This window comes from Otolemur garnettii, unplaced genomic scaffold, assembly GCF_000181295.1.
Source record: "Otolemur garnettii isolate 467f Iridium unplaced genomic scaffold, OtoGar3 scaffold00003, whole genome shotgun sequence".
NCBI lineage: Eukaryota > Metazoa > Chordata > Mammalia > Primates > Galagidae > Otolemur > Otolemur garnettii.
In genome coordinates, this window is record NW_003852398.1 from 33,711,691 (window position 1) to 33,721,174 (window position 9,484).

Consider the following 9,484-nt stretch of genomic DNA (forward strand, 5'->3'; position numbering starts at 1 on the left):
ACTCACACCTATAATCCCAGCACTCTGGGAGGCCAAGGCAGGCAGATTGCTTGAGCTCAGGAGTTTGAGACCCACCCCCACCCCCACCCCACCCCACCCCCGAGCCAGAGTGAGATCCCATTTCTAAAAAATAGTTGGGTGTTGTGGCGGGTACCTGTAGTCCCAGCTACTCAAAAGGCTGAGGCAAGAGAATCACAGGAGGTTGCAGTGAGCTATTATGCCATGGCCCTCAACCCCAGGGCAACTGAGTAAGACTCTGTCTCAAAAAAAAAAAAAAAAATTCCCTTGCTAAACATTTTTTTGAAATCATAGGCCTGAAGGATTTCCAAATGCCCATGGCGGCCATCCTAACAGTATTCTAGGGGACTCACAGAACTCAAGGACCTTCCTGGTTTTAAGGGTATGTGGCTTGGGAGCAATTCTGACTGCTGCTATGAATGGTACATTTAGCAAGTACCAGGCTATCTGACATGCTTTATACTATTAACCCATTCGATTATCACCATCTTTCAGATGAGGAAACTAGAGCTCAGATATATTCAGCAGTTTTCTCAGGGCCATGCAGAGGGATCTGTTTGGTTCCAAAGCCATGTCTATCCTCTACCATCCTAGAATGAAGGAAAGGAAGTCACCAGGGAGTCATTCTATAAGCAAGTGTCACCTCGGACCCACACAGCTAGAGATCTGCCACATATAGTGAGGAATCTGCCCTTACCATCTCAGGACATAAGCTGTTAGGTTGCTTTCCTAATTCTCAGAATTCTAGAAATCTCACAAATGGGGTCCAGATCTGTTACTCAATTTATTTTCTCATTTTATGCTACATACTTGGATTTGGATCTCTTAAACACTAAAGTGAACTTACGTAAAATGGGTAAACAGTCATTTTGAAGTGAGAGTTACTTAATGTTTTCTTACTGGACCTGCAGATCTAACAATGCCTCCTTAAGTATCCCAGATATTCATGAAGGGATGGGTGGAATAAAACTGTCATTATTTGCAAATGAATTATTGGCTACATAGAGACACCAAAACAATATGCAGATATAGCACTTGAATTAGTAAGAGAGGTCTGCAAGATCGCTGGATACAAAAATCATTTGCATTTCTATAGAATTTCTACACAGCAGCAATAATCAGTTACAAAATATAAAATCCTTATAGGAGGCCCATTTCCAATAGTCACAAGAAATTTTTTAAGTACCTAGAAATAAGTCTACTAAATAATATATAAACCTGTCTTAGTCCATTTTGTGTTGTTATAAAGGAACACCTGAAGCTGGGTAATTTAAACAGAAAAAAAGGTGTATTTGGCTTATAATTCTCATGGCTAGAAAAGTTCAGAATTGGGCATCTGCCTCTGGTGAGGGTGTCGGACTGTATCCAATCATGGTGGAGAGTGAAGGGGAGCTGGTGTGTGCAGAGATCACATGGTGAGAGGAAGCAAGAGCGCCTCAAGAGGGAGGTGCGAGGCCTTTGAAAACAATCTCTCAAAGGAACTAATGGAGTGAGAGCACACTCACTCCTCCACCCCTCAGGGAGGGCATTAATCCATTTATGCCATAGGGATCCACTCACATGACCCAATACCTCCCATTAGGCCCTACCTCCAAAATTGGAGATCAAATTTCAACATGAGGCGTGAAGGGGTCACTTCTTCAAGAGAAGTTTAAGCATCTAAACTATAGTATATAGGCTGGGCCCCGTGGCTCACTCTTATAATCTCAGCACTCTGGGAGGCCCAGGCCAGCAGATCACCTAAGCTCATGGGTTTGAGACCAGCCTGAGCTAGAGTGAGATCATCTCTAAAAATAGCTGGGTGTTGTGGCAAGCACCTATCATCCCAGTTACTTGGGAGGCGGAGGCAAGAGAATCACTTGAGTCCAGGAATCTGAGTTTACAGTGAGCTATGATACCAGGGCAACAAAGTGAGACTCTGTCTCAAAAAAGGAAACAAACCCTCTGTAGAAAAATGATTGAACTCCACATGGTAATTTAAAAGATCTAAATAGGCTGGGCACGGTGGCTCACGCCTATAATCCTTGAACTGTAGGGGCCTGAGGTGGGTGGATTGCTTGAGCTCAGGAGTTCGAGACCAGCCTGAGCCAGAGCAAGACCCCCAACTCTACTAAAAGTACAAAAAACTGAGGTGAGAGGATGGCTTGAGTCCAAGAGTTGGAGGTTACTCTGAGCTATGTCGCCATGGCATTCTACCTAGGGCGACAACTTGAGACTCTGTCTCAGAAAAAAAAAAAGAGGGCAGCACCTGCAGCTCAGTGGGTAGGGCGCCCATATACCAAGGGTGGTGGGTTGGAACCCAGCCCTGGCCAAACTGCAACAAAAAAATAGCTGGGCGTTGTGGTGGGTGCCTATAGTCTAGGGTGACTAGATTTTAACATCAGTAAGGCGGGGCAACATGGGGTGGGGAAGGGGCAGGGCAGGGCCTGACAACAATGCAAACTTTGATTAAGCAGTTCTCCATAATCACTTCTCAGCAATTATTTGTTATTATTACAGTTTAACATTATGAAATTAACAAAAATAATATAAAACTCATATTCTGGCGAAATAGCCACATGGCAGCCGAAACTGTATATTCCCTTCTTGTTCTCCTGCCCGTTCGTGCATTCTTTCCAAAAATCAGAACTTTTTTAAAACGCTGCAGGAAGCAGGACAAATTGTTGAAAAGCGAGATGTCTGGTCACCCTACTATAGTCCCAGCTACTTGGGAAGCTCAGGCAAGAGAATCACCTAAGCCCAGGAGTTGGAGGTTGCTGTGAGCTGTGATGCTATGGCACTCTATGGAGGGTGATAAAATGTCTCAAAAAGAAAAGAAGAGAAAAGAAAAAAGAATCTAAATAAAGAGAAATGCAAAGTTCTTAGATAAGAAGACTCAATATCATAATTGTCAATTCTAACTGAAATGACCTATACTTTTAATACAAGACCACTGTATTTACCTAACAAAGGACTAATATAAAGAATGTATAAAATACTCCTATAAGTCAAAAATTAAAAAGCAAAAAATGAATGATAAACAAGAGCAAAAGCCTGGAGAAGGCATTTTACAGAAGAAACACAAATGGACCATTAGCATGTGAAACACTGAACCTCCTTGGTAATCAGAGAAATGCAAATTAAAACCTGGATGAGATGCTCTTTCACACTGACTGGACTGACCACAATCAGAAAGTGGGAGAAGGCCAGGTCCTGGAGCAACAAGAACAGATGTGGAGCAGCAGAACTGCCATCCACTGCTGGTGGTGAATAAATCGGTCAAACATCCTCTGAAAAGAGCCTGGCCTTGCCAAATAAAGATCAACATGTACGTATTCTTCTGCCCAGCAATTCAACTCCTACATTATACAGCCTGGAAACATTATTGGCCAAGGTACCAGGAGACATGCAGAGATGTTCACGTAGTAAGACTGTTTAGCAGAGGCAGGGCCAGAGAGGGGAAGAAAGGTCACGAGGGCACAAAACTTAATATGGGGCCACTGTAGGACTGTTGTAGGTTGTGGCTTATCACATTGCATCCTCAGCCTTGATAGTGGGCTAAATGGTAGCCCCTAAAAGATATATCTGTCCTGAAACCTGTGAATGTGATCTTTTTTTTTGTTGAGACAGAGCCTCAAGCTGTCCCTCTGGGTAGAGTGCCGTGGCATCACAGCTCACAACAACCTCCAACTCCTGGGCTCAAGCGAGTCTCCTGCCTCTGCCTCCCAAGTAGCTGGGACCACAGGCGCCCGCCACAACGCCCGGCTATTTTTTGGTTGCAGCCGTCATTGTTGTTTGACGGGCCCGGGCTGGATTTGAACCCGCCACCTTGGGTGTACATGGCTGGCGCCTTAGCCACTTGAGCCACAGGCTCTGAGCCGTGAATGTGATCTTATTTGGAAAAAGAGATCTTTGAAGATGTAATCTTAGAGATGAGATCATTCTGGATAACCTGGATGGGCCCTAAATTCAATAACAAGTGTCCTTGTAAGAGATAATACAACAGAGAGACCTGGAAGGGAAGGCCATATGAAGAGTGGGGCAGAGGTTGTAGTCATGCAGCCATCAGCCATAAAAACTTAGAAACTCAGGTGGTGCCTGTGGATGAAAGGAGTAAGGCACCAGCCCCATATGCCGAAGGTAGAGGGTTCAAACCCAGCCCCAGCCAAAAACTGAAAAAAAAAAAAACTTAGAAACTCATGGAGCTCCAGGGAGACAAAGGGCAGACCCCCAGCCCCCTGTCTTGGTGCTGGCTCACCATAATACTGTCCCAAGCAACTGCCCATACCTGGGGAGGAAGGAATGCCCTACCAGTCTACCACCCAGAACTTAAGTGTGCCAACTGCTAAAGAAAGAAGAGGACTCCCTGGCCCATGGGCCCAGTAGCATAGGTACAATAGAGTCTGGAAAATGATCTAGAACAACCTTAAGGCTGTGGCCAGGTGCAGTAGCTCACGCCTGTAATCCTAGCATTCTGGGAGGCCGAGGTGGATGGATTGCTTGAGCTCAAGAGTTCAAGACCAGCCTGAGCAAAAGCAAGACCCCCATCTCTACTAAAAATAGAAAAACTGAGACAAGAGGATCACTTGAGCCCAAGAGTTGGAGGTTGCTGTGAGCTATGATGCCACAGCACTCTACCCAGGGTGACAGCTTGAGATTCTGTCTCAAACAAACAAACAAACAAACAGAAAAACCTTAAGGCTAATTATCATGTCATGAGCTTAGATCTACCCCCACCCAGTGGGCTTTAAGAGAGGCTCCTGGGAAGTCTGCTTGCATAGTAAGTCTGCATGCATAATCTGTGGTTCCAAGGTGACCTCTGGCCTAAGAAGTGGACCCAATCCAGACAGTATGAAACAGAATCCCAGGCTATAACCAAGGCCTTTTTTTGTTGTGACGAGGGGGCCCGTGTTCATGGTCTATGGTGAATGCATCTTCCCATAGACAAGTGTCTTGCTCTTGCTCTGCAAACCTATCTCCCTCTTCCTCCATAACCTTTGTTTCATGCTCATGTTACTTTGGGGTGTCTGGTCATTCTTCATCTAAGAGTACACCAAGAACTGAGAATGTAGTTGCCTGAACCCCGGCAGGAGCCACCGGATGTTGGAAGAGCCAAGGAAAGATCCTTTCCCAGAGCCTTTGAAGAAGCATCTGACTATAGGCTTCTGGCCTCCAGAATGTTGAGAAGATGAATTTTGTTGTTTTAAGGCACCAAGTTAGTGGTAATTTATTACATCTGCTCTAGGAAACGAAGTGTCTCTCTCGTCTCACCCTAGTCCTAGCACTGTCACTAAGGATAGCAAAAAAATGAAACAATCCTAATTGTCCATCAATAGTAAATATGTGAATAAATTGTGGTGTCATCTTACAATGGACTATTATAGCAGAATGAATGAGCTGTAGCCTACGTGGATCAATTTGCATGAATCTCAAAAATAAGGTTGCATGAAAGTCAATCAGAGGGAACTACAAATATGTGATTCCACTTACAGAAACTTCAAAAATAGGCAAAAGGACACAGTATATTCTTTAGGTTTACATTCCCAGAGGGTAAAGCTATAAAGAAAAGCAAGTGACTGATCAAAACAAAATAGAGGATCCTTCTAGGAGGGCAGGGTGTGCGCTGAGAAAAAGGCACCTTGGCTCGGCGCCTATAGCTCAACCGGCTAAGGCGCCAGCCACGTACACCTAAGGTGGCGGGTTCGAATCCCCAGCCCGGACCCACCAAACAACAATGACAGCTGCAACCAAAAAAATAGCCGGGCGTTGTGGCGGGCGCCTGTGGTCCCAGCTACTTGGGAGGCAGAGGCAGGAGACTCGCTTGAGCCCAGGAGTTGGAGGTTGCTGTGAGCTGTAATGCCATGGCACTCTGCCCAGGGGGACAGCTTGAGGCTCTGTCTCAAAAAAAAAAAAAAGAAAAAGGCACCTTGTGAGGTCACGGTCCTGAAGCTGGGTGCGGGGTACGATAGCAGTTCTTGTACCATATTATTCCTCTTTATACTCCGCATCTTGCATTTTATGTACTTTTTTAGTATCTTTGATATAGTTTGTAATGAGAATTAACAGAGAAAGTATAGACTATGGAAATTAACCTTGATGGTATGCTAAGTTTCTCTTCCTAGATAAAAGATTCTATAATACAGTATATGACCTAGATAAGTTGTAACGTCAGTCACCTAACATGTATACACCACCCTCTAATACTGTGTAAAGCTCTGGGTTCCAAAACGAGCCACAAATTCATAGGGAAGGGTGATGGGAGCAGAGAAAAGAGAGAGAGAGAGAACACACATGGACTTATTTGCAAATTAATGGCGACAGGTATGGTGGCTCATACCTGTCATCTCAACTCTATGGAAGATCAAAGCAAGTGGATTGCCTGAGCTTAGGACTTTGAGGGCCTACCAATGTGGCTCACACCTATGATCCTAATACTCCAGGAGGCGGAGACAGGTGGATTGCTTGAGCTCAAGAGTTCAAGACCAGCCTGAGCAAGAGCGAGACCCCATCTCTACTAAAAATAGAAAAACTGAGGCAAGAGAATCACTTCCAAGAGTTGGAAGTTGTTGTGAGCTGTGATGCCACAGCACTCTATCCAGGGCAACATCTTGAGGCTCTGTCTCAAAAAAATTAAATTAAATACATAAATAAAATAAAATAAAATCCAGAAATATGTTTAAAGGTCATGACTTGTGACATTTTTTGTTACTCAAACCCTAAGAGCTTTATGCAATTAATAAATGAAAACAATTCAGTGAAAGATGGCAGATTAAGGGTGGCGCCTGTGGCTCAGTGAGTGGCACACTGGTCCCATAAGCCAAGGGTGGTGGGTTCAAACCCAGCCCCAGCCAAACTGCAACAAAAACAAACAAAAACGGTGGCAGATTAAACATATGCATTTAGCATTCCAAAGCCCATGGAATAAGATGAAGGGATTTTTTTTTTTTTTTTAAAGACAAAGTGAATAGAAGAGACAGCGGCCAAAAACAAACAAAACAGCACAAATCAACAAAACCTCAACAACAACATGAAAAAGAAAGCTGGAAAGCAGACAGGCAGGTGGTACCAACTTAGCAGATCCACCAAAGCTGACTCCTAAAGCAGCAACTGGGCAGGTTGAGCAGTGATATGAATGGCACAGCAAACCCTTGGAAGGGGCCCAGGGAACTATGGTGCCAAGACCTGTAGCAGTGGGGCTTAAGAACCAGAGAATGGGCTGCCAACAGCCAGACTCTAGCCCTCCGGCTCTCCACGCAGTCCAGTTGCAGCCCTTTCCTGATGTTGTTAGAGACAGGAGGTTTATTCTCTGAAGAAGGAACTATAGGACATCTCTTTCCTGGGGGCAGCAGCACAGTTGACAACAGTGGGATCAAGTGAATGTTTATGTTACCAGACTCACAGGGCCTGGCTGCGCACCACTGTCAGCCAATATGCAGAGACTGGGATAGAGTCACCAAATTTGATTTGTCAAAAGGCCAGCATTTCTGGAGAATAGTGAGAGGAGCCTCTCTAAGACTGTTCTGTTCTTCCATTTCCAGAATCACAGTTTGTTTGTTTGTTTTTTTTAAATAAAGTCTATTGTTTATTTCCACCTGTTAGCTCCTTTGTGGTGTGCATGTAGAAGGCTGGAGACCCAGGGAAGCAGGTCAAGAAAAATGCTTGACCTACAGCGGCCCAGGCCCAGCCTTCAGCCACTCTGGTGGACTCGGCTTAGGCCTGGGATCTTAGTGTCTCAGGCTTGAGAGTGAGGAGCACAGAAGAGGAGCCTCCAGGCCTCCCTGACTCCCCTCCACAGGACCCCGGGTCCTAGGCTGGCCTAGCCACAAGCCAGGGCTCAGGAGGGACCCACACGGATGTGAGGGTTTATGAGCAGGTCCAGGTTGGGATCGCTGTCAGCTGCGGCCCGGCCCAGGCGAGACATGAGGGCAAGGAGGGGCAAGAAACTCAGCAGCCCCAACAGTAGCAGCAGCCCCACCCTCTGCAGCAGAGTCAGTGGCCGCTTACAAGACCCAGCCCAGCTCCTGAGCAGCTGAGCCAGCCAACCCAGGGCAGGCCTGCGACAGTACTTGTCATCGTCACAATCCCCATGAAGGCCCAGTGTCCGGTCATCATCACATGTGTCATACACCTTCCTTGGGGCATGAGTCAAGGGTTCAGAACTACCCATGTGGATCACTGTGTGCTGCTCAGTCCGGCCCGGAGAAGCAGGGGGCCGTGGGGCCTGGCTGTAGAAGGTTGGGTCAGCAGAGGTGCTGTCTATCTCTTCTGCTCTGGAGGTACTGCTGGCATTAAAACTTGACCAGTCAGAGAAGTCAGAAGTGTCGAGGGGCTCAGCCTCTGGGCTTACCACTTCATCAATCAGAGGGAGGCCCAGTCCTGCCCAGGCCCAGTTGACTGTGGTCAGCTTCTCTCTCAATGCAGAAGCCACAGGACCATCCAGGTTGGTTGGGGGAAAGATGGGGCCACTACAGCTAGGGCACTGGTAGCCAGCAGATGTGGTGTTTTTGGGTAGCTGGGTGGCACGTTCATTGATGCATCCCCAGTGAAAGATATCATAGCTGTCGGGGCGGGTGGTTTCTCTGCTGGCCAGGGGTATGTTGCATAGATGGCAATTAGGGTTGTATTCGCTATCTTGGAGCCACTTCAGGTAGGACTGGACGATGCACTTGGTGTGATTGGCTATGAGGCAGTGCTCGCAGACGTTGACCCGGTGTTCAAAGCAAAACAGGTCGGTCACTTTCCTCTTGGGGCACTTGCAAAGCCCCATGGTCGACCCCCTGTCTCCGTGTTACTGATCGGCCGCAGCACCGGTCTCGACCAGCGCGAGAGATAGTTCGAGTCACGGAAGGCCAGAGACTGCGCACCAGAATCACAGCTTTATATACTACACAAGTTAAAAGCAAGAACCATACTAACTCTTAAACAATAGTAATTAACGCTTAAACAACAGTAATCACCATAATCCATGACCCATAATAAATAATAATTGATATAACTCATGATCTATATAAAAACATCTTAATTCAAAAGTTAATCTCCTATATTGATTGCCCTAAACTACTCAAGATATACACGTTCAGGTTAAAAGTAACAAAATAACAAGGATGAAAGACATGAGGTGAAGGTCACATAGGCCTAAACCGGCCAGACCAGCTGTGTCATCTCAGCCTTAGCCTGACTGACTCCATCTTATTTTCATGATATGTGCTCTCATTTACAGATTGTGCTCTGAGATACCCCAAGCCCTAAGCCCCCCAAGTCCCCGAAAGGTGGACAGCCAGACATAGACCCTCTAGGAGGGAGATTGGCAACTCTTTATCTGAGGGTCCAACCAAGCCAGGAGGAAAGACCTAATGTCTGTGGAGACATTGGCCTTGCAATTAAGAAACAGCCCATTCGTTCACGTCAGGCCTGAAGTGAATGTTACTGTCCCAGGAAATTGAGGGGAAGCCTTCCTGGCACCAGCCACACCCAGCCATGTACAAGG

At 46.2% G+C, this 9,484-nt stretch overlaps 1 pseudogene across 1 annotated transcript; it reads right to left on the minus strand.

Annotated features, from left to right (window-relative positions):
* Positions 1–7,755: 7,755 nt before the first annotated feature.
* LOC100967028 lies at positions 7,756–8,848 on the minus strand (annotated as a pseudogene). Its single transcript, XR_001161456.2, has one exon. The product of XR_001161456.2 is annotated as a zinc finger protein-like 1 pseudogene (transcript).
* Between the last annotated feature and the right edge of the window lie 636 nt (positions 8,849–9,484).